This window comes from Pararge aegeria, chromosome 22, assembly GCF_905163445.1.
Source record: "Pararge aegeria chromosome 22, ilParAegt1.1, whole genome shotgun sequence".
Classification (NCBI taxonomy): Eukaryota; Metazoa; Arthropoda; class Insecta; order Lepidoptera; family Nymphalidae; genus Pararge; species Pararge aegeria.
The window spans coordinates 1,144,299-1,170,546 of record NC_053201.1 but is presented as its reverse complement, the minus strand read 5'-3'; the positions used below and the strand labels follow the sequence as shown (position 1 = coordinate 1,170,546).

Genomic DNA, 26,248 nt, shown 5'->3' with positions numbered 1-26,248 from the left:
GACGATTATTGAATTGGATGGCACGGCAAGTCTTTCGTCGCTATACCATAAAGTGGAGGTGCGGCCTTAAGGTACTGTTATGACTGCAATATATGGTGGAACACAACGTCTCCCACTCACAGACGTAAACCAACAGTTCAAGAAAGGTAATAGGACTGCCAATTGTCCAGGTTATGGTTTAGCTTGGACTATAAATTTGGCGGTAAATTGTGCTTGAACATAGGGCTGTCACTTTCAAGATATTCCATGTTTTCTCAGAAGTAAAAAAACCTATAAAAACCAGCTACCTCTTTAGAGTTTCCATAATAAACTTCTAGTTTGTCATAATTATTAGATATGAATAAAATATTTTCATTCTCAAAAATGGGGGCGTCATAAATGTTTGACTAACACACTAAAAATTGCAAAAGAAAAGCAAAATTAAAGAAAGAAGGAGAAACCTTGGCGTATTTTTTCTTAGAATGTTCATACCTAAAATAATAATTTTTTTTTAGTAAAATTGGTCCAATTGAGCTTGATTTCCCTATCGCACTCTAAGGGAGAAGACACGCTCAGCGCGACGGCAATGGTTTTTTCAAATACCTATCCATCACATTTGTCCCAGCTATACCATCGTCTTATCATTAACTTTTTTTAATTTTCTTCGTGACTTCTTTTCATAACCGGGTCAAGGAAATGCCCAGTCAGATTCTGCTAATAGGTCTGGTTACATATCATAAGCAATGTCGTTAGCCAAGTCGGTTAAATAGAGCAGAGTGGTGGATGTAAGCTCTATATCCTTGCCTTCTATGTATCCGACAGTGTAACATTAAGTAATGATGATGACAGAAAACTGATATTTAATGACTTAACACGGTTAAAGATGCAACCCTACCTTCCCGAGCCACACATTGTAGATTTTATCTTTTAAACAGTCATAAACTTTATGTTTAAGATGTTAAGATACAAAATCGCGGACACGTGAGAGTATTGCAAATATAGTGTTTCAATCTCATAAAGGAATGTGGATACGCTAATGAAATTTGCGACACCGGTTATTACGCATTAGGACACAAAACAAGTAGCTGCATACTTGCATACAATTTTACATCTTTGCGCCCTTATTATAAAAGCTATAATTCCGTTGCATCAACAATCATTATTATATTGTGGTTTACTGCATGGATTATATATTTGCAATGGCACATTAAGAATCGAGTTTAAGATTTTTATTAACATACTTTTACACAGAAGACTGTCATATTATTTTTCACTAACTTTGTCAGCTGTTTTGTTTTCTGTTTTCTCGAAATAAAACCTAAACTTGTCTATGATTCTTGTCACAAGGTGTGGTATTTTGTGTTAGTATGCCGTATTTTTCCTATGGATTATTAAAAAAAAAGTTTTTTTTTAATAACCTTATTCTATTAAAAAAACCAACCAAACAAGAAGACTATGTTGGTAGGTTGACTAAAAGATTTTCTCAAACTAAAATGTGCTTCGAAGTGTTAAATTAATTCGAAAGAAGGTTAATCTCCCAATCTGACATGGCGTTTCAATGGAGAGATAATTCCGAGAGGTACATCGTTTTATAAAGAGGTGTTACCCCAATACTGTCGCATTAGAATCAACAGTTAAGATTCTCTTGAGCCCGTCTCGGTACAATTAGTTTGAGGATTATATTTTGGAATAGATGCCACTAGATGTTTATCCGTCGAGTCATAATTAGATCTACCCACATCTATAAATTTTCCGAGTGCGTGTTGCCAGTGATGACGTACGGAACTGAGACATGGTCGCTAACTATTGGCCTCATAAAAAGACTCAGAGTCCCTCAGCGGGCGATGGAGAGAGCTTTGCTAGGAGTATCTCTACGTGATCAAATCATAACTGAGGAGACCCGTAGAAGAACTAGAGTTACCGACATAGCTCAGCGAGTCGCGAAGCTGAAGTGGCAATAGGCAGGGCACATAGCTCGGAGATCCGATGGACGTTGGGGTCTTAAGGTGCTGGGATAGCGACCCCGCACCGGTAAACGCAGCGTAGGTCGGCCCCCAACGAGGTGGACAGATGACATCAGGCGAGTCGCTGGGAGCCGCTGGAGGCAAGCGGCCCAAGACCGTGTATTGTGGACAGTGACGTGCATAGAGGGTATGCACACAAAAACTTTTTGGGACAAAAATCTTTTCGTTTTGAGGCCGTTAAACCAGCTGGATGGGTCAATGATTTAACTTGCGTATACCATCTTGCCTATGATTGAAGAGGCCTGTGAACAGCAAAAGGACAATTTTGAGCTCAAGATTGTTGTTGTTGTTGTTGATAAAATTAGGGCAGCCAATGCGTTTATGTATGTATGAAGTGCATTATTTCTTAAAGTCAGGCAAGGGCTCTTTCTCTTATAAGGAGGGTTTTAATCTAACTCCAATGCAGCTTGGCGGATTCCTGACATTCACCCGGACGATTTAAATGAGCTTGCAGCAGTATCTAGAGAGAGGATTCACTTTTTAAACGTGTTTGCGGTTCCATCTATGTTTTTTCTTCGGTCTGTGTGTAAAACAAACAAATATAACTTTAAATACGCCCCCAGTCTTAAATGACGGATACTTTGATTTGATCTGTTAATTTTTTTTTCATAGTTACATTTGACGGACCAAGCAGATGGCCCACCTGATGGTAAGTGAAAAACCATCGGCTATTAACAGCAACACTTCGCTGGACATGCAAGGAACACGTTCTGCAACGTGCCGCTCTGTGTCCATCGACCTGAGGCATTGGTTTGAATACCTCCCTGGCGCAACGGCAAGCGCAGTGAATTTAAATTAGTGAGGCCCCGGGTTCGATTCCCGGCAGGGTAATTTGGGAATTTATAATTTCTGAATTTTCTCTGGTCTGGTCTGGCGGGAGGCTCTGGCCGCGGTTAGTTAGTAGCCCCCCTACCTACAAAGACGTGCCGCTGAGCGATTTAGTGTTTGGGGGCTATGTTGCGTAGATACCGATTAGTGGTATGACTACCATACTCACTAACAGGTTAGCCCGCTACCATCTTAGACTGCATCAAAAAAAGTTATTAAACCTCATGTTTCTTTAATTTATTCTGGCCCCTATGTTCTTCACGCCGGAACACAGCATTGCAACAATACTGCTTAACGGAAGAAATAAACATCCCCGAACGAGCTGCCACAAAAATATCTACTACTACTAAACCGCTCATGACAGCACGAAGCCATTGAGAATGTTTTTACAGCAGTATCTAAAGGGAGAATGAGAGACCACATACACAACAAGCTTCACTTTTTTTAACGTGTTTGCGAATATTCCATCTATCCTATTTCTTTGATCTGTGTGTATAACCAACATATAAAAAACCTTAAAATCGCCTCCAGTCTTGAATGCCGGACGATTTGATTTGATCTGTTACGTTAATGACGGGAGGTAGAGCCATAGAGAATGTTAATTTTTATTGCGAACGCTCGCGGGTCGTCGACCTCGGTGGCCATATTTGACCATAGACTATGGTTTTGTGTTGTGCGTTAACAGAGCGTGACCGTACAAAGGCCGTATTTGTGTGTGAGCTAACACGGTGCGTCGCTGAGTTAGGTAGATGTACCTATCTATTTGTACCTGATTTAGGTGAATTATGTTTCAAGGTCAATTCAGACTTCTTCTTTATACAGAAGCTGCTGAGCAGGGTTTTAGTTCTTTCCATTTTAAGTTGGTCCTTGACTGCAATCTCACCTAGTGGTAAGTTACGATGCAGACTAAGATTGTAGCGGGCTAACCTGTTAGTGGTGTGCCATTTATATTTAACCCTAACCCCTTATCGGACTCTACACGACATCTTACGTTTTTGTCGGTTGTTTATTTAGTATTTGGTAACTAGCATCACACGAGGGCTAGACCTGCGAAAATTCAGAAATTTTGAATGGCATTACTGTTGCAATTAACTTCTGTTTGTGTTCATTGAATTGAACGAAATGTCGACGATACCAGCGTCATTAGATTCCCAATTAGACAATACTCGTACTGTCGTCAATTACAATTATTCCATGCTACATATTTATATTCACTAAAATCCTAATCCTAATTTTCTTTAGTATATTTCCTGTAGTCATTTGAACTCAAATGCTATTTTTTTTATACATGGCTTGCCAAATACCAAATACCTTTTTTTAACGTAAACGTAAGTTAAAGGACTTTACGAAACAGTTGAATTATTTATGCAACTAGTACGCAAATGAGGGTCGTTTTAAGGACCTATTAGTTCGGGAAAATCACTAGTTTACAAATTATTTTAAATAGTTTGTGAGCTACACTTTAGCCGCAAACGAGACATCACGAATATACCAATGGCATTTCGAATTCAGATCCTAGGTTTCATAAATATTACGGCTTTACCTTGAAATTACAAAGAATCTTCGCGACTAGTTGAGAAGATTCTTTGTACTTGATAGATGACAAGTTAGAGAAGATTGTGATCTCACATATTATGAAGAAGTGGCCTAGGACCGGTATTAGTAAAGCTTAAAAAAAAAGGTAGGGTTCTAAAGTTCGACCAATATTTGTAAACCATTGCTAGAGGTCACTTTAGTATTGAGTTATCGCGCTTACACCTTTTTTATTATGTTTCTTTTTTGACAGAATTTCTATGGAGCCCCTCCATACAAAACACATGTATTGATTGACACGTTTGTCACTAAATTTTGAATGGAGATGAAATATCGATCAGTTAGAGACTGTCTGAATAGTTAGTGAACCCTTTACGGTTTCAATAAGGGTTTATATTGGAAAGCTATATTAGTAAGTAGTGAGAGTTGCAATTAGCACGACCCAAGGCTCTCAGAAAACCATTTGGGCCATTGTAGTAGTTTCCAACTCATCCTAGCCAGGAATTGAACCTGGGCTGTCTTGTATAAAGGCCACAGTACACACCCCTACACCAAGCGGGTCGTCCTATGAAGGCTTAAGACTTCATGTCTAAGATAACATCGGAATGTGTAGGGTAGAATTGCGAAAGGCTTATGTCAGAGTTTGGGCGCATTGCCATTTTAAGTTGCTTAACAACACCCCGCGGTGTGATACGGAATCTTAACCTGAATACAAATAGCTAGTAAAACAACATCTTTGTTGAATATTTCATAGAGACTACACACGGAACCAATTTCTACTACAATTTCAATCATTTGGAACATTCTAATTTGAATGGAACATACTGTGTGTGGTTTTTCGAACTCTCAACTTCAATTAGTACATGAACATCAGCCTGATTTATGTGCCACTGGATGGCAAAAGCCTTATCTTCTCCCTCTATAGAATTACGATATTTGAATATACATAGTTGTACACAGGTTGTAAGTTACTTACTAATTTAAACGTTGCATAACCAACGCAATGATTTGATTCATGCTGTTTGAATATCCCTCCTCTATTGAATGTGCTATTAAAATGTAAAATATAAATTAAATTCAGGTTTAGTTAGTAGAGTAGTCAGTCATTCATAATGAGGTTGAGTCAGGTCGACTTGAACTTCAACTAAGCCCGGAAACTTGTAGTGAATGGCGCGGGGCGTTACTCGTAGAGCTGAAAGCGGTATATTCTTTAATATCTGCATAGGCCGTAACGCAAGTTGGAGTTGAAAGTTGGAACCGTCTGTAGGTAAGGCAGGTTTACCAAGGACGCGTCAAATTGACGGAAACCGTGCAAGAATTTAACAAGTATGACTGAATTTGGGGCATATGCGTTACCTTATAACGAACTCCCTGGCATAACGGTGAGCGCTGTGAATTTAAGTAGGTCGTCTCAGTTTCAGCAGGCGCAATTTGGGAATCCATAATTTCTAAATTTTCTCTTTTCTGGTTTAATGGAAGGCTTTGGCCGTGGCTAGTTATCACCCGAAAGACGAAAACGTGCCGCTTAACCATTTAGTGTTTCAGAGTGATGTCGCGTAAAAACCGATTACGGGTAGGTATAACTACCAAAGTCATAAGTGATGTGTGGTGAGGTGAGATTGTAGTCAAGGGATTAGCCCTTGTTATGGAATTTAAAAAAAAGCTGCATAAGATCCCAATTTCCAATTGCCGTTCAGTGGTGAACTAGAATTAACCTTTACTCGTGTAAAGGCTATGAAATGAAGACACGTACAATCAAAGGAACACTTTATTTCATCGACAAGTATAAACGTGTTCGTAATAGTACTTAAAGAATTTAATATCAATTGCATTAACGATGATGGAAACCTGCAAACCAGAGAGTCGTCCATCTGTGATCCGTAGTGGACCGGACATGGGTTGATAATGATGTTAACGAACAGAATCTACTGACTGTTGAGGAAGGTATCTGTTATATTGCTTAGCGTCCATATTATGTGAAGCCGACTTCAGCCTGATGCATCGGTAGATATTTTATGGATCATTGACCATACCTTGGCTCCTCAACATCACTCCCAGAAAATGGCACTAGAAGGTGACTCGTAATTGATGATTAGGTACCCCAACTTTGTTTTCTAAGTTCCTAAATATTAACAATGGAAATGGTTTCTATTTCAAATTCAAAATTTCTAATTTATTATTATCACAGGCACTTATGAAGCTTTCTGTTTAAATTTTATTATTATAAATATACATATCTTTTAATAATGCTTGTATGATATTGAGTTATCGCATATACTAACTAACCAGTGCATGCTGTGACTACCTATAAGTGAAATTATGTGTCATTAGTTACCTAAGGCTAGCTTTATTCATTATAATACATGTAGTTTTGTTGGTAGTCCTAATAAAAATAAATAAAATAAAATAAATAAACACTCTGCGACCTGGGCGGCCTGCTTAGCTTCTGGATTGAGATCGGCTGGCTGGAGTGACACAGCAGGAAGCCGAAAGCCGTACCAATAGCTCTACGTACAACGGAAGGTTCCGGCCGACTGTACTTATACAGATACTGACGTAGAAACAGCAAGACTTGTTTACTTCGCGTACTTTCATAGTGTGATGTCTTACGGGATCTTATTATGGGGCAAAGCTGCTGATATTGAAACTATATTCATATTGCAGAAAAGAGCTGTACGGTCAATATATAAACTTAAATCACGTGAATCCCTCCGTGAAAAATTTAAAGAAATTGGTATACTTACGGTAGCCTCACAATACATTTATAACAATATAGTATTTGTAAGACAACATATTAGTCTTTATAAACAAAAAGTGGATATAAACAGTCGACTTACAAGAAATGGTCATAAATTAGTGACATCTGCATATCGTCTGCGAAAGGTGCAGAAGTCATTTGTGGGATTGAGTATACGCTTTTATAATATGATTCCTAAGGTAATTTTGGACCTACCAATCCATAAGTTTAAAGAATGTGTTAAAACACATTTATTACAGCGAGGTTATTATACAATTGATGAGTTTCTTAATGACAAGGTTGCTTGGAAGCATCCGGCTCCGCTTTCATCTCTCACAAGATAGAAAAATGAATGTTAAAATATAAAATGTAAATTTTTGATGTTGGAAAAGAGCAACTGCTGAGTTTCTTGCCGGCTTCTTCTCGGTAGAATCTGCCTTCCGAACCGGTGGTAGAGTCACTACACACGGACAGACTTGACGTTTCAAAAGTGCTTGTATTAGGCCTACTTGAAATAAATGAATTTTGAATTTTGAATTTTGAATTTTGTACGGAGACAAGCCCAGAAGGAGAAGAAGATGTTTGAATGAATGGGTTGCCCAGATGATAATAATTGTCGGACGAAGCAAGAAGTCGGCTTAACTTTCTAAAAACTCGTAGACTCCGATGTTACTGAAACTCGAATTGTAATTTAACTTTACAAATCGACTGAGTGCACTTGCATGTGTCACGTCATGCATTTTCAAAACCAGATCTACCTACATTAATTTTGAACTGTAAAATAGTAAAATTTCATCACTTTGCCATCGATGCAAAAATTACTAGACATATAAGTTACTGAAGTCGAAAACATTAGTTTAGTTTTGTGACATTTCTTCATCAAAAAAAGCTAGACGCGAGTGTCTAGAAAGCGCGATCGTGCAATACTCTACTGTGGTGAAACTTTAGACAATCGATAGGCATCTTATGTGTATATCGTGTGAGGTTTGAGGTTATCGCAGTAATTTGAGCCATATATTAATTTCCATCGGTAGGCGGGTCACGTTTTGTTGTATCACGAAAATTAAATTCTGATGAAAGCGCATGAGACTGTGTTTAATTAACTTCTAGTCATAATAGAAATCGTTGGTACAGTCTATAGCATGTTTGACTACGGGTCATGAAGTCCAGAAATTTTCCGGTATTGGGTTTCAATAAGAAGCGTAACGGTAGGAGATTTGCCTTATTGAGCCTTGTGCCTAGGACAGCAGAATTTTTGTGGACGCAGTGAAAGGTTTGGGCAATGGGATATTTTGTTAACTAAGGTTTTTAGTAGAAGAGCTTTTTGTGACCGACCTCGTCCGGGGAAGTACTATCACCATGCTTATTTCCACCGCCAAGGCCGCCGTTATTTTCTGCACATAAGGCTTAACACCTACGCTTCAGGTTGATGGACACATGACGGACGTTGTACGATGTGTTCCACTTTGCTTGCACTGTTTTACTCTGTTTATAGGCGACGATTATCTACTTGCTATCAAGTGGGACATCTGCTGGGTCATAATGTAAAATAGCCGATTCTGATGTACAATTATCTACTTACTTAAGTAAATTGGAAAGTATAAAAAATAGTACTATCCTGTTTCATTACGAACACAATGAAAGGAACTAGATTTGTCAATTTAGTTCAGTAGAGTGATATGTGTACAACAGAACTTGCATCAAGAAAGTTAAATAAAACCTGCTAAATGTTATTTAATGTTGCCAAAATAAGAACCTTTTTTAAGTCGGTAAAAACTTGAGATTTAAAAAAATTGTCAAAGAACACGTCGATCTCGTTTTGAGATAAAAGGATTACGAGACCAGTTTCAAGAAGTAACACGTGTTACATACACAGGCTCACACACTCGAACTGTCGAGTAGTTTGGGAATAAAAAATACGAGTACGTCTTAGTGACACAGTATTATTTCACGAGTCTCATTAATAGAGGTTTTAAAAATGCTTTTGATTGTATTCATTTCGTTTCTCGTATGCAAACCGATCTTTAAAATACGTACATTGAAATGGTAACTCCGTTGTTTCTTACGTTTGCTGGCTTCATTGCCTCAGACTTTTGAACTCTAGTTTTGTCTGAGCAAAGTCAAAATTCGCTCTACAGATCAGGAGATCTGTAGAGCGAATTTTGACTTTGACTTGACGGCTGAGGACAGCCCATGATCTTCATTGCAAAGTTTTCTCTACAGATCACAGCATACTGCACACGACGATTTGTATAAGCCCCCTAATCTATGTAGGTTGTTGTATACACAGTATATTTTTTTATATTTAATTTTTATTAAAGAATCATGGAAATTGCTGACACCCATTAGATATATTCCAAGGTCTAATAAAGTTTTCACCCGACATTGATGAGCTGGGGAGCCAGTAAAACAACCTGAGTAAATCCCGTGTAATAAGACTTTTAAACTTATGCTGACGTACGTAACAATAGCAGTGTAAATATCGTAACCCTAGAAATCGATTCTAATTAGAATCAATTTGCATAAGCTCGTCGGCATCTATTTCGAGATCTGAACCGCTTCTAAATTTAGACTGGAAACAATCAACTGCGGCCATTGCAATAAACTAACTCTGAACTACTGTTCTCAATAAATGGCCGCAGACAACGGCGGCTAATGAAGCGAACTGTGATACTACAGACTTTATACCCCGTTTATTGTTCTATTCCCTGATTGACGTTTTTTTTGACAGTTGGACTCCAAGCTAGAGTTTGGATTTTATAGATAGAAATAGTATGGCGAAACTATCAGTGGTTTCTTTAAACCTTATTCGTAATAATAATGTGTGTCCTTAGTTACCCATCTGTCATCATGTTATCGAACGTGTGGAAACTTCATTTATCCTCCATTCCAAAATATGTTAACGACATTTTTACTAAATTAAAATATGATCAATCCGTCAGAATTCTCGAAATTCAGATGTACTAAGATGTAGAGTAACATCATGAAAAAATATTCGTCAAACACAAAACAGTTTTTGATGTCGGTTTCATAAAATCGCTATAAAGCTATTTCGCGAATTACACATTATTACACATAATCAATGTGTCAAAAAGTAAATGAGGTAATAGTCGAAGTATAACAGTACTTTGTATGCAATGTTTATAGGGGAGCAATATTGGAGCTGATATGGCAGACAATCTAAATAGCTTGAGGCAGAAACATGAAATTGGGACAAATATTCCTTTAAGGGTTTTACTACCTGACTAAGGAAGGATTAATTAATCGTTAGTTATTATAAATATTATAAGCTTACTGTTTAAATCATACACTTGCTCCTTGGCTTACGTCGATTGGCTTTTTGCTTTATTCCGATTCTAACTATTTATTTATGCCTAAAAATGTTTCTTAGTAAAAGTGCAGTTATATGGACACCGAAAACCCTAAACCATAAGCGCATAGCTAGCTGACCCATGGAGTCAGTTAGCTCTGCGTCCCCCACGAAAAGGATCGCATTAGTACAAATAGACAACACAGGGTGAGTTCCTAAATAATAAGTTATAAACGGACAAAAAACTACTACTATAAATATATATGTATATAACTACTATTAAGCAGATTTTTTCTTCACTCTTAATCAATCTGTCAAATAGAATATCTAGTAATGAACAGAGTGTAAACCAAATACGAAATATTTACTAGGCTTTGATATTGGAACTGATTAAGGGAATTGGGTTTATCACTTATGTGTGCTAATAAAAAACAATTATAACCAATTGCACTTCAAACAGTTAATTGACATCAAATGGTTTAGAATCATTCCATTCCATTTAGTTAATAGATATTGGCACGAAGTGCTGAGCGTTCTTTTATTTTTGTTATTCGTCATCATCAACCTAATTGATGTCCCACTACTCGGTACAGGTTTCTTTTCTCTTTGGATAGAAGAAAGAAAGACTTAGAACTGCCAAAATGCGTCAGATATTGTATTATGATTTTAATCAGATATTAATGCCGTTTAAAGTTAAACGTGGTTTTTGGGGCAAGAAGTAAAGGTACAGCCAAAATATGTTCTCCTAAGTCAAAATTCATTCTAATGGACATACCACCCTCAAAATATTATATATATCACTAAAGCCTGCAAAAAACGCGGTTATTCATTTTACATATATTGTCATTTGCTGCCAATTGACCATCGTTTTCCTCATATTAGCATTGCTCGATTAAACCATAAATGTTACAATTAAAATAACAAAGAAACCTGAACTAAAAAAAACCAGACTTACAACTCCAAGGGCCCCAAAAATCAATCCATCAAAACAAGACGGGAGTGGTCCCACAAAAACAAAAACCGGCTATGCATACCATCGTCCTTAGGAGCAACAGCCGGCATGTGGCCTACAGTAAAAACCAAGGTCGTTTATGTACCGCTTTACAAACTTATTCTCCTCTTTTTGTACCACCTTTCTTCCTAACCACTATTGCAAAGTCTTAAGTACCTCTGACCCTGTGTCGGATATCAACTTTAATACTTTCAACATTTGATTTAAAATCTTTTATATTTGATATATCCTGTTAAGGCTTTAAGTCCTCGAATTCTCTACTGGATTATTAACTTTGAAACCTACAGCATTCGATTCAAAATCTTTTGCGCTAACCTAAGGAATTTCAAAGGTCGTTGAGGCCATGTGTTGTGTTCTTTTTTGCAAATGTGTTTTCGAAGTTAAAATGATAGGTTAGGTTAGCCCACTCGTTTTGATGTCTGTAACGTGGATCTGCTTTGGGTTTAGCTGGGTTCGATTGCGATCTCGAAATCGTTTGTTTTTTTTCTTTTTTTTTTTTTTAAGAGATTTGATAAAATTGAGGAACAATGCGATGCGATATTCCTTAAAGTATCAGCAGTAGTGCAGTGCGGTGACAGCAAATTAGTTTTAATTTTTGATGAATATGAACAGTGGTGTTAGTAATTTTTTCCCTTGTATTTAGTTGTAAAGCTAGACATTACTTCAGGTAATGAATAGTTGTGATATTTTATATTGTAGGTACTTTGTAAGTGACAGCAAATTTTAACCCCAAAGAAATGCTTTCTCAATAAATATATGTTGAAAATAGTAATTTTCTCAAGCCAAAACATAGTCATAAATATTTACTTAAACCAAGTTAAAATACGTGCAGCAAAAAGGAACAAGGGCAATAAAACAGCGCCATAAACAGAAACCTTCCATAATTTACGTTCCAGTCGGTATGGTGCAAGCAGATAAAACAACTTAGTTGGCGCTATACACACCCAACCACCCTAAGAGAACATTAAACTAAGGCAATCGAAATTATTTTTTATATTATTACTAGCGTACCCAGCCCGCTTCGCCGGGCTACATTTTGTTTTATTTTATTTAAATAATAAACTTACATCATTAAATTTTTAATTTAAGTCTCATAATATATTAAATCATTTATTTCTCTTCGTATTAATTCTCTTCTATTCTCTTCTCGAGCGGTTGAAGATCATTATCTAAACCCATGTACACCCAACAATAGAATATCATCATAGTAAATAAAAGCTGTATTTGTCAGTTCAAGAATAGGTGTGCTCCGATCGTCACCAAACCAAACTCGCCAGGTCAATCCGGAGATTCCCTGAAAGTTTCATTGAAATCGGTCCAGCCATTTCGGAGCCTATACGGAACATACCCACACACTTTCTCTTTTATATATATATAGATTGTAAGCCTATTTACAAAGTAAAGAAGCAATTACACTATGACCCATCCCATTTCCAGACTAAGGCCTCACCTAACGTATTCCCAGGTTTGGGAATTTTGAGCAGTTCTGTGCCACAAGGGGCCCTCATACTCTACAATATCGTCTCCCCATGTACAGATATAATAATGAAAACATTATTCCTTGTGAACATCTCCTGAGGATGCTCTGGTTTCGGGGCGAAACGTGCGTAGAGAGTACATTGCCGAAGATCTGTTTGAGGTGGAGTATAAGGATTGGAGAAATTATAAATTACACCATACAGATTCTCCTGCTTTCGCGAAGTGTAGCAAATTAAGGTTAATTTTCACAATATATCATGGAATTCCGCAAAGTAACGCCTGCTTCTAGGCAATATGGTATATGGTATATTCATCGTCATCATTATCAGATCAACCCATTACGGACCCACTAGGGGTCTCCTCGCACAATGAGAATGCTATGGGTTTAGGCCATCACGCTTGTCAGTGCGGATTGGTGGTCTTCACACGACTTTGAGAACATTCAAGCATACGGGTGTCCTCACGATGTTTTCCTTCAATGTTGAAGCAATATTTCAATTGCTTTAAAACCAAATAACTATACAAAGCCCCCCGAAAGTGAAGCCGAAGTCCTAACCTCTAGGCTAGCACTTCTAGCATACCATTACCAGTACAAAATTGGTTCGGTTAACATCATTAAGTAACATGGGCAGTTAATTTTCAGTTCCATAGAAGGCGTTGGCACATGTCGCCTCAACCGAGACTGGTATTTGATACTGGACATTCCGGTGACGAAATACTACCTGCTAGGAACTGGATACCTGCTGTACCAGTTCACACTTGTAACTTTGAGCGAATTTGAGCTATTATAACATCTGTCACACTGTGTGATCCATTTTGTACAGTACAGCACAAAAAAAATCTTCAAGGTTTTCAAAGTATTGTGATTTCAAAACCTCATAAACTAGTTTAAGTTTATAAATAGCATTCGTGAATGCGCCCGCGTTGATGTTTTCGTGGTAATAAGTAGCTTATGTTCGTTGCTGCTTGAAAGCAAATAAAGAGCAAAATAACGAAAACGTATTAGCATTTATAATTTGACGGCTGATTGGCGCAGTTTGCAGTGACCCTGTTTTCTGAGTCCAAGTCTGGGTTCGATTCCCACTACTGGAAAATTTTTGTATGAGCATGAATGTTTTTGAGTGTCTGGGTATTTATTTGTATTATTCATAAAAATATCCATCAGTCATATTAGTACCCATAATAAGCTACGCTTACTTTGGGGCTGGATGGCGATGTGTGTATTGTCGTAGTATATTTATTTATTTATGATATAAGTATAACATACTTAACAAATTCAAATTCAAAATTCTTTATTCGTGTAAGCCTGCCACAGACACTTATGAAGCGGTCATACATACATACATACATACATAAATGTAAATTATTTTCCGAAGTCAGTTTACGAGTTTATATAGTCCTGGTGATGATGATTTTGATTTTGACCACGATGATGAAAAAAACTCCATCCTTTGCAATCGAAAACTTATTATCACAAGAAATTACTCAGTCAATACCTTCTCCGCAAACATTTTGCATTTTCAAAATTCGCCTTGGCTTTTACGATTACATAATTTCATTTCTCAGCAAATTTCTCAAACTGTATTGTGTTATAAGAATGTGTTATATTATAAGAATAAACGAAAAGATTGAAAACAAATTCCGCAAGGAAAACATTATTTAAACCGACTTTCGCTTTCGAAAACCTCAATTCAGTTTTTCTTAGTCTTTTTTCGTGAAGGGACACCTGATGAATCGTTAATTGACTCCGTATTGTTGACAGAAAAACTTGCACTCTGGCCTTGAATGGTTGGAAGTTACTGGATTGGGTATTACGTTATAGTTTAGGAGCCGATGGCAGTAGTTCTTCTTAATGATTCGGCAAACATTATTAATAAGAAAATTACTTTAGCCACTGTTTTCAACATTACAGGGCATAAATCTCTGGGGTGAGTGAGAAGGGTTTAGGCCGTATTCAACCACGCTGGCCCAACGCGAACTGGTGGATTTCGCACGCATTTAAGTACGATATGGGGAAGCATGTAGGTGCCTAACGATGTTTTCTTTCATCGTTCAAACAAGTGATATCTTAATTGATTAAAACTCACATAGCTTAGAAAAGCTAGAGGTGCGTGCTGGGATTCGAGCTTAGCACCGCGAAAGTGACGCCGAAGTCCCACCCACAGGGCTATCACCGCTTCCATACGTGGTTCATCTAAGCCTTATATCGCTATGTCCTTTGAGAGGGAGATGGAACACCGATTAAGCTGATGATTAAGATAATGACTGTTTTTATCATTTATTAATATGAATAGATTTTTATGGCTTTGAACCACTGTCCAATCCTTTACATGGGTACACGCTTTTTTACTATTTCATAAAAAGTTTAGAATCAAAAAATAAATTAGGTACCTACATATTGCAATGAACCACTGTGCAATCGTTCACATGTTTTAGGCACCAGCTCTTTTACTATTTCATGCCAATTAGGAGTCAAAAAATCGAAAGTCCGAATTCGTATTTATAGTACAAATTTGAATATTTCACAGTACTGTTCGTGGTCAGACGTCAACGTGAAGGGCCCAACTTGCGGTCTCGTGAATGTGGACAGCGAAAGTGGTTTATCGGGATCGAAAGTTAGCCGCCGTTCTAGAGGTTGACAAAGTCCTTCACTTATTTTTTGATGTCTGTAAGGAGGGGTTTTATGTTTTGTTTTATAATTGTGGGTACCAGGCTTATAATTCTACGTGTAGACGTGGCCTGTGTTGTGACGCGCTGTTCTATCAGGCATCGCTTTAAACACTTAGAAAAACCGTCTAAGTGCGGTGGGTTCCGTACGTTTGGGAAGCCCCTCAAATATTTATTTTATTGTTTTTTATCATCATCATCATCATCATCACATCAACCCATTACCGGCCCACTACAGAGCACGGCGCTCCTCCTATAATGAAAAGGGGTTAAGGCCGTAGTCCGAAAAAAATCTGTGAAAATTTCAGCTGCCCAACTATCACGGTTCATGAGATATAGCCTGCTGGGCGAAGTCTCAGTAATAGGATCCCATTTTACCCATGGCGTACGGAACCCTTGAAATAAATTATAAATTCTTATTCTAAGTATTTGAGCGAGCTGTTGCAGTAGATTATACGATATTTTCTTTCTTTAAAAAACAAAAAAAAAGGATTGTGTACATGCAAATTATACACTATCCTACTTGTAAATACATTCGTGTCACGTGTGAATCTCAACATGGCGATGCAAAGAATGGCAGTCAACAAATAATGTAAAAGCGGCGACGCGATTTCTTTAAACGCACAATATTACAACATTCCCGTTACACAGCTAAATATGGCGCCGTTCGCACCAGCGAAACAATTTTCTAGCTGTGACCACTGACATTAATCTTTCAAGATACCTACTGTTTCTTGCGTAAGAAATTTTTCCAAAATACCACAGTATTTACAAATTTTAGATCTTTTTAGTCTGAATTAATAGTTTTTTCATGCAAACCTTGCATTCAAATAATATATTTTACAACTAAAAATAAAATGAAAAAATTGCATAACATAATCTTCTTTTTTGTTGTGCGTAAATATAAGGACTCTGTAACAGTTTAAAATAAACTCTTATTAAAAATAGATTTATACCACAAAACCTTCGGTCCTCGTCGGTAATATCTGAATCTCTTGAGGCCCTCAATCCATGTTACCGTGGCGTGAAATTGTTATCGCTAAGCGCCTTTCGGTAAGAAAGGCGCTTAGCGATAACAATTTTATTTCATTTATTTCTTTGAATATCCAATAACCCTTCATAATAAATGGGCTAAATAATGCCAAAAGTATTTTTAATTAACCTAGTAGTAGTGTCCAAAAGTAATAATGTAACGAGTGAGTTAGTTTTTGAAGTTATACTTTTTTGGCGCGTTAGGGAAAAATGATGAGAGTAAATTTTTACGATGCGCGCGCACGCCGTCACAAAAAACCGACACTCTGAAGTTAGCTAGAAGGTTTGACGGTTAGACTTTTAATTGTCAAAGTCTGCGGGCACATTCTGTGATTTAATTTATTCAATTGTACAGAAATCTCAAATTTTAATGCTGAGTGAAATTTGGTTGTCCGATCATTAGTATTCCAAATTTAATTATGTTTATTATGACCATTTCTTTAATTATGTAAAAATATTATTCTTTTTATATTTAAATAAACTTTATTAAACTATATTATGCGTTATAATAAAACTTTCAATGTATTAAATACCTTCTTTCTATTGTTATTGTCGTTTATTCTACAAACGTAGAATAAAGCGAAAGATAATTTTTTTGAAAAGATTCTTATCTTTTTACGCCAAAGATGTATAAACTTCTAACGCGTGTGGGTACGTAAGTACACACACGTTTTTTCTGCTTCAAATCTGCTTCAATTGTAGTGAACTTGTATGTATATCTTGGGTTTCTTATATCATGGTTCTTGCAAACATTATGCGGTGGTGAGCTACTAAAATAGCACCGACATATGTAAGACACGACACTTAGTGCCTATTCAAAGTGTTACCGCGCATCGCTCTCGTTTCATTTGTACCTTTGATGGCATGCCTCATAACACTGTAGTGTCATTTAGAATATTGTGGACGAGACACCAGTTTTAACTAACTCGTACTGAACTCTGTATTTCTTGTGATTTATTAGTAGTAGTTCGTTTTAATTTAAGCGATTTAAATATCACTTGCTTCAACGGTGAAGGAAAACATCGTGAGGAAACTGCATGCCTGAGAGTTCTCCATTATGTTCTGTGTGAAGTCTACCAATCTGCGAATCCCTCCGTGAGAAGTTTAAAGAAATAGGCATACTTACTGTAGCTTCACAATATATTTATAACAATATAGTATTTGTAAGACAACATATTAGTCTTTATAAACAAAAAGTGGACATAAACAGTCGACTTACAAGAAATGGTCATAAATTAGTGTCATCTGCATATCGTCTGCGTAAGGTACAGTACCATTAAACTTGACTAAGATACTGAAAAAATTAAGTTGGATACTCTGAAAAGTTAGAATAAAATTATAGGTTTACAACCGAGATATTGTAATGACTTAATCTTGGTTGGCAACTGAGTTTATAAAATTATAAATTATGGTTTAATAAAATTATTTGATGGGCACATATTATAGTATTTAACGTTATTTTAAATCGGCTGAGATATTGGATATTCCTTCTGGTCGCAGTCAAAAAAAAAAAACCTTAACCCACGCTTAACTTTATTCACAGTAAAGTGACGTTAAAATTCTGAGAAGCGATTGGCCTTGGATTTAGTTGCCACACATCCGCAAGGTGTATACAGGACACAGCGTGATACTCAGCCGATTGTGTACATTGTGTGTAACACAACAAAAAGCGAGTGGTCACCGCTCGGCATGCGCCCGCGTCCCGTTACGCTCGCGTTTTTGCGACCGATACAGCTATGCGTAGGGTTACCACCTGAGATAATATATACAGTAATTTAATTTAATCGATTTTAACGCCGCCCACTACGACAATGCATTATGTAAAAGGCTAATTTGGCGCCTGGCTCCGTAAGAAGCCTTTAGATAAACCCACGTATCCTAACAGTAACTTCGTTATCAACCCATTACCGGCCCACTAAAGGGCACGGGTCTACTCCCAGAATGAGTAGGGTTAAGCCCGTAGTCGACCACGCTGGTCCAGTGCAAATTGATTGACTTCACGAGCCTTAACATTATGGAGAACTCTCAGGCATGCAGGTTTCCTCACGTAGATTTTTTCCTTCACCGTTAAAGCAAGTTTGAATATATTTCTTGTAAATATTTTTTCTATTACCTAAGTTATTCTTTAATGATCTAGAAATTCCTTGTATTAGGTACTTATATACGATAACGTTTCCACTATATCTTATTATGGAATCTATTCTTATTATTATTAATAATAGTAAGCTTACAAAAAACTGCTCATTATCGACTTAAGAAAAGAGGAGGTTCTCAATTCTACTGGTTTTTCTTTTTGCATATTTATTACGCGAGTTCTCCTCCAATTATAAGCCTATTATTAGGATTCAGTGGCGTGCACTTCATATATGCAGAAATGCACTGCCTACCCTAAAAATTTCAAACCACTTTTGTAGAAGGATAATTTTTCAATTTTATGCGACTTCCTGTTTATGCCTACCCTGGTTAAAACCCCTATGCACGCCACTGGCTGTGATACATAGAAAGATCAAGGGATCTCTTCGAATACTGTGCCCATCTAAAGCGATTGGAGTATTTTGTACTGTATTTTATTTTTTTAAATTTTTATAACTTTTATTAGTGTTTTTACCTACACTTGGAGGAATTATCAATTTTATAAATTTAAAATGCATAATTTAAATAAGTATATGCCATTCACATCAGTCATATAGCGACTGTAGCGTCATCTAGTAGGAAACGTTGCAGTTACGATCTATGTACTTTTTCAAAGGTCCATATTACAATGAGACTCGTTTGAAACAAGAGATGACACATTGCTTTTTTTTATATTTTCATAATTTTTATTAGTGTTTTTACCTACACTTGGGGGAATTATCAATTTTATAAATTTAAAATGCATATAAATACTGTAACTTGAGCTCCATTCGGTAAGTGTAACTGATGATGCAGACCAGGGATGGCCACCGGAACTATACAGTAATAAGTATTACACAGATTGCGCTTCCTTTGTGGTAAACTAGTAGATACTTTCCTTGCTACTATATAAAAGGGATACGTGTACAAAGTACTATACCAAGTTTAGTAATTATACATTTTACTTTGCGGCGAATTAAGAATGTTGTAGAAAATCTTTACCTACTTGTTTATTTAGTGTTTCTAGGAAGTCTTTTTTTTTTGTTGCAAAGGTTGTCGGGTGTCAACCCTGATGCGTCACCCGACCCACTTGTGTGCCGCGTGTACCAACGTCAGTAGTCTGTTAGATGTATCGGCAGATAGGCTAATGCGACAACTCTGGAATAACAACATTTATAAGCTTATAATGGCAGCTTGCCTTCAAAGATGCTGCGCTACTCTAAAAGAACTACGTCCTTATTGGGATCACACAGCCCGCCAATTCTCAGTAAAACTGCGATCTAGAGTCTAGAGCATAATATTATACGAGTAATTAGAAAATAATTAATATTATATTTCAAACCTGGGTGGTTTTCTGATGCTAGCTATATTTTTTTTTGTAAACTTTATGTAAATAAATAAATAAAATAAACAAAAAGAGCAACTATCATCAATGATAGGGTATATCAGTCCACTGCTGGACTTGAGGACAACGGAGGGTTTGTCCTTAGTCACCTCTGCTGCCCTCCATTACAATCCCTTGGTCGCCTCGTACGAGACCCGCGGGAAAAGGATGAATGGTGACAACTGTATTTAAACAAACAGAATATTGGATAGAAGCAGGCGTTATGCCGAGTTTCATGATATATTATGAAAATTAAGCTTATTTTGCTAAACATTTACATTTTAAAATTCATTTTCCTATCTTGTGAGAGATGAAAGCGGAACCGGATGCTTCCAAGCAACATTGTCATTAAGAAATTCATCAATTGTATAGTAACCTCGCTGTGCTAAATGTGATTTAACACATTCTTTGAACTGATGCATTGGTAGGTCCAAAATCATATTATAAAAGCGTATACTCAATCCCACAAATGACTTCTGCACATATCGCAGACGATATGCAGATGTCACTAATTTATGACCATTTCTTGTATATATTGAATAGGCTAAATAGGTTGTAGGTATAACAAGACAAATATAACAATGTTAAATTTAAATTAAAAATGCATATAAAAATTATCGGAACCGCGCAATGCATTTTAAATTTATAAAATTGATAGGTTCCTCCAAGTGTAGGAAAAAACACTAATTAAAATTATAATAATATAATATAAATTATCTTAAAGTCCTCAGTGGCTGTGTATGACTGACCGGGGAAGTACTGCCTCCATTATCTCTGCGGGTAAGCAGCACTTCTGTGCTCCAGCATTGCTGTGCTCCGATCTAAGAGGCGTGGTTTCCGGCGTACAGGCACATCAGTCTTAACATCTACTCCTCAGGATGATGGTCACACGACGACACGTCGCAGGACGTGTTCATTTTATGTCCACCGAAGTGTTTATTTGTTTATATGCAATGGTTTTGCGCTTGCAATCACGTGGGCCATTTGCTTGGTCCGTCAACTTACGGGGCCTAAAATGTCTCAAAACTACATCATTGTAGGACCTCAAATCAATTTCAAATGATCAATAGTACTGCTGTAAACGATGGAAGTAAGCCCTCGGGACACACTTTCTAAATCCTACTCTACAATACGACAGGATATCGCCGCTATCATGTTGTTATCAATCAAATATCTCCTAATAACATAGCAATAAAGTGCAAAATGCGCGAGCACTTCCGGTCATTGTTCTAGGACTCTGGAGAAAACGTGACCTTATTCGCAGCCGATTGTATTGAGTGGTTGCGCTTGACGGAATTAGGGTGAACGCGCACTGCGAAATGTTTACGCGTTTATTTTATCTGCTTATTTACGCTTGCAGTGCGGTGACGGCATTTCAGGATACAGTTGGCACGCGTCTCCTCTCAAAATGAGAAGGACCTAGGCCGTCATCTACCACGCTGGCCAAGTGCAGAGACTTCACACGCCTTTGAGAACATTACGGACAACTCTCAGGCACGCAGCTTACCTCAAGATGTTTTCCTTCACTGTTGAAGCAAGTGATATTGCAATTGCTAAAATTAAAAAAGCGCAAAGCTCTAAGCGCAAGGATCGAACGCAGTCCTCCTTCTCCGATAGGACGGCCAAAGCCCTAACCACTTAGCTATTACCGCTGACTTAATACTATACTACTGTAACCAGTGGCGTGCACTCCATACATGCACGAAAGCATGCATACCCTAACATTGATATATAACTCGAATAGGAGGAGAATTTGTGCTGTTTGATGAAATTTTCCTGGTGCACACCCTGGTAAGAAACCCAATGCACGCCACTGTCTAATACCTAACCTGTAATAGCCGAGGGTAGAGTAATAGGTATATAAATGTAGATACCAAAAAACAACACAATGGCCATATCAATCGAGTCCAATCACATAAGTGTCGCTCATAAGCAAGTGTAAATAAAAGTGTTCGTTATTTAGATTTACAAATTACAGCTTCCTGCCAAACCGTTAGCCTCCGGCCGAATGCCTAGGCCATTGAAAAGTGTTCCGATATTATACCGGAACACAAAAAAACATGACGCTGGGTTCAATGGAATCGTATTCTATTGTTTATTAGCTTTTGTACGCGACTTTTGTGACTTGGTTTTGCATCAAACTCTAACTCTTTCAGCGCAACAAAACACCTCAATCCGTTGTACGAAGAGTGAACAAATATTCTACAGCATTCTTGCTACTTCAAATATTCGAAGGTGAAGTCGAATTCCTACCGTTGGACTTATGTCCAACGGTAGGAATTCCGTTCGACTTCAACTTCGCGGGGGGCCGAGTTCGAATCCCAGCAAGCACTGTATGTAACTTTTCGAAGTTATGTGCGTTTTAAGTGATTAAGATTTTGTGGAGTCCGTCAATACGCACCGGGCAAGCGTGGTGGACTACGGCCTTAACCCTTTCTCATTGTGGAAGGAGACCCGTGCCCTGTAGTGAGCCGGTAATGGGTTGATATGATGACTCGTCTGTTCAGTTTGTTTCAGGTAGCATTTTCTCATACCTATTATATGTACCTACTAGCTGTTACCAGCTTCGTCTGCTTAGAATTTCTGATCCGTAAGCTTGAGTCGTCCCGCAGTAGTTCCAGAAAGCAAGCTATAGACAAAGCCAAAATATAAAGTAAAATTACTGAAATATTAAAAAAATATTTTTTTCTATCCAATTTATACCCCCAATGAGGGAAACTACTTTAAGAATTCTACCTAAGGTTAGCATAACCTAAGTGGAATTGTTAAACCTCTATAAAGAGTTACCAATTATCCTACCACATATATTGTACATTTTGATCATTACGCAGAACAACTACGATTATATAGTTTCTGGCCGAATTTCAGTCAGTAGGCATTCCGAACCAATGGTCAAGTTAAAACTAACAGGCAGACATAACTTTTCAAATATGCTCATCGAAGCCTATAACAGTCCACTGCTGGACTAAAGGACTCCGCGACGAGATGGTCTGCCCATAATCATCACGCTGGACCGACGGATTGGTGATCGCAATAGATGGTAGCAGAAGCACAGAGAAGGTTGCTGCCCGCTCCCCGTTATATTCCCTTCGTCGCCTCGTACGTGCATTCTGATCAGCCGTCACCACACGGTAAATAAACGAATAACGAGTAGGTTTCTCTTTTCATTGATTCCATTTCCATCATATCTTCTTTGTTGTCATATCGCGTTAAGTCTGCGCGTTTCCGAGACCTTGGAGTGTGCCCACGTCCAGATAAAAAGCCTCGTAAAAAAGGAACAACGTAACCACGAAAACAAAACAAGCAAAAAAAATTTAATAGCACTATCGATCGAAATGAAAGATCGAGCTGCGCGCGAGTTTAGCCGATCTCCCGCCGACCGGTCAGTCTGAATCGCGACGCGGTGCTGAGCGGACGTGCGGTTATTCTCCAATAGCCAAATTGTACCACATTGTTACCGCGTTACGTGTTGTTTGCGAACCGAGCCGTACTGTAATTAGTGTTGTTTAATACCACTGGTGTTGCATAATTTGAAGAAAGAGAAGTGTTTGTGTTTGTTTCACGGATATACAACACTACTATTTGCAGTTCGTATTTTATTTTATTGTATCTAACTAATATTAATATGTAACTCTAACCGTTAACAAAAAAGTAAAAGGTTTTTTTTTTATTAAAAGGGAGTACATTTTTAAAAGGATCTTTGGAATGAAAGCCTTTCTAAGATAGAGAAAGGAACTTCTCGAAGTATCAGCAAAAAACCTTTAGCAGTAAAGCAGTAATTATTATTAATTATTGGAAAGTATTATACAGAACTGGACTTATTTAGATGTAAGTACCTTTAATATCTGTAGGATCTTTACTTCATCCTGAGTGACTATAATTTGTATAAAATAATATCATAACTTTATGGTGTCCCTTTCGAATGTAGATACGACAGTCGTTTTTGTTTTTTTTTTAATTTACGTCCTTGTTATATTATTCAAAACTTAACCAACTTCCGTGTGTTATTTAGATACGAATAACTATTTAAATTAAAAGAAGGCTGTTTATAATAGTTTGCTATACCGAATACTTTATTTGCTTGAAGTTCGCTCCTATATCAATGAAGATGTACAGAACTAAGGGACCTATTGCAACAGTTCAGCCTAGCGTAGCGAAAAAAACACATACTTCTTAGGTTCATCTTATCCTGATAACCAGAATCTAGAACTAACTCTGGAGTAATTTCTATCAACCAGTCCATGCTGCGCAGGCCTCCTTTCTAATAGGAATTAATACACCTATTAATGGCAAAGACCCACCAAGCTGCTCTAATGAAGGTTGGTGGTATTTAACGATTGTCATCTCAAGTTAGTGACACTTACTGGTAGCGAAGGCTTAACTTACTTTATGCATGAGAATAGTCACAACAATTTCACATTTCCGGACTAATACTGAGATGTATCGGCCCCTATCTCCATCTCTACGTGATCTACAGAAATCAAGAGATCCGTAGAAGAACTAGTTAGAAGTTACCGACATGGCTTAGCGAATCGCGAAGCTGAAGTGGAAATGGTCATGGGACATACCTCGTTGAATGGACGTTGGGGTCGTTTTGTTTATGTGTTATGCGCGTTTTAAGCACGCCTGAGAGAATGGCGCCCCCACACCAGTAATCGTAGCGTAGGTCGGCCCCCAATGAGATGGACAGACGACGTCAAGCGAGTCGCTGGAAACAAGGCCTAGGACCGTGGATTGACTTCCGTCAAAAGACCTATGTCCAGCTGTGGACTTCAATCGGTTGAATTGATGATGATGATGATGACTGAGATCTATATCAGGATATAAAACCCAACTCCTTGGAATCGAAACCGACACCTCGCGATCCGTAGTTTAACATGCTAACCACTACACCAAAGGGGCAACTAGACAGTAAACCCGTCGGAAAGGAAATAAAATCATCAGAATCGGTTTAGATAGTAGGCATAACAACCGATAGAACTGATAGATGGAGCAAGATTACTCTTATCATTTGATAACATTCGTTGTTTGTTGCACAACGTTATCACTTCACGAGTTATCAGCCTATCCGAATTACGCATCACCCTTATCACGATCAAAATACCTTCTGAGAGGCAATAAGGATATTTCAGCGATATACAATATACAATTCTACAATAAACTACCAATTGACATCTTGGAGATGTCTCTTAAAAAGTTCAAAGTATGTATTGAACGTAAGCTTATAGAAAAGTCCAATCTTAATATATATAAATCTCCTGTCACGATGTTTGTCCGCGATGGACTCCTAAACTACTTAACCGATTTAAAATTAAATTGGTACACCGTGAGCAGTCTGGTCCAACTTAAGAGATAGGATAGCTTAGGTCTTTAATTATAGTCGCAATTTTATTTTATTGCAAATTATTTGTCTATGATTAATTGACAGTCACAACTCACATGTTATTATATAAATACTACTATACTCATTTTAGGCTTAGCGATACTGAATACTTTAAAAACAAAATCAAACGCAGACGAAGTCGCGGGCAACAGCTAGTTATAGTATAAAGAACTACGTAATCTATAAAAAAGCTTGGGTGTAAATTACTGCTCTAACCAGGTTGCTCTTCTAATCATTTAAAATGACATTGTGAGATGGTGATAACAAAAAAAAACATCCGGCTAAGTTTGTTGTGGGCTTCTTCTTAGACCAGGACGCGTTTGGAACCCTCGTAGCTTTAGTTTTAAGTTTACGAATGTGGTGATCGCCATCATTCTTATGTACGCATCAAAAGTGCCACCTATGGGCCTACTTGAATAAATATATTTTTGACTTTGACTTTGACTTCAGTTAAATTATGGATGAGATTTGTTCAAGTTAAAGAACTCTCTCTTAAAGAATAATTTTATATTCACTTACAGCGAAGCCATATTGATCTTTATAATATTTGATTAGCAAATATTAGACTTATATAGACATTGGTACATTTAAATTATTAAAAATCCACTCAGAATTTTCGTTGTCAGTAGGTTGCGAAATGCGATATCGTTGCCATAGTGTAACTTAAACAGTATTAGAATAATAATCGAGATAGTGTGGTTTTTTTAGTTAGCGTTTAACAATTTTAAACGACTTAAATTCGTATTTGTGTTCTTTGAGCTGCCTAAG

General features: G+C 37.4%; 1 protein-coding gene across 3 annotated transcripts in view; it reads left to right on the top strand.

Annotated features, from left to right (window-relative positions):
* LOC120633916 (LIM domain only protein 7) overlaps window positions 1–26,248 on the top strand; it is a 236,275-nt gene that overhangs the window by 93,522 nt on the left and 116,505 nt on the right. The window contains exon 1 of one of the 3 annotated variants that reach the window (XM_039904318.1): window positions 23,498–23,684. The exons of the other annotated variants lie outside the window; for them this stretch is intronic. The gene's annotated coding sequence lies outside the window, so the exon portion shown is untranslated. Of the gene's footprint in view, window positions 1–23,497; window positions 23,685–26,248 lie in introns of those variants that run through there. 3 annotated transcript variants of the gene reach the window in all.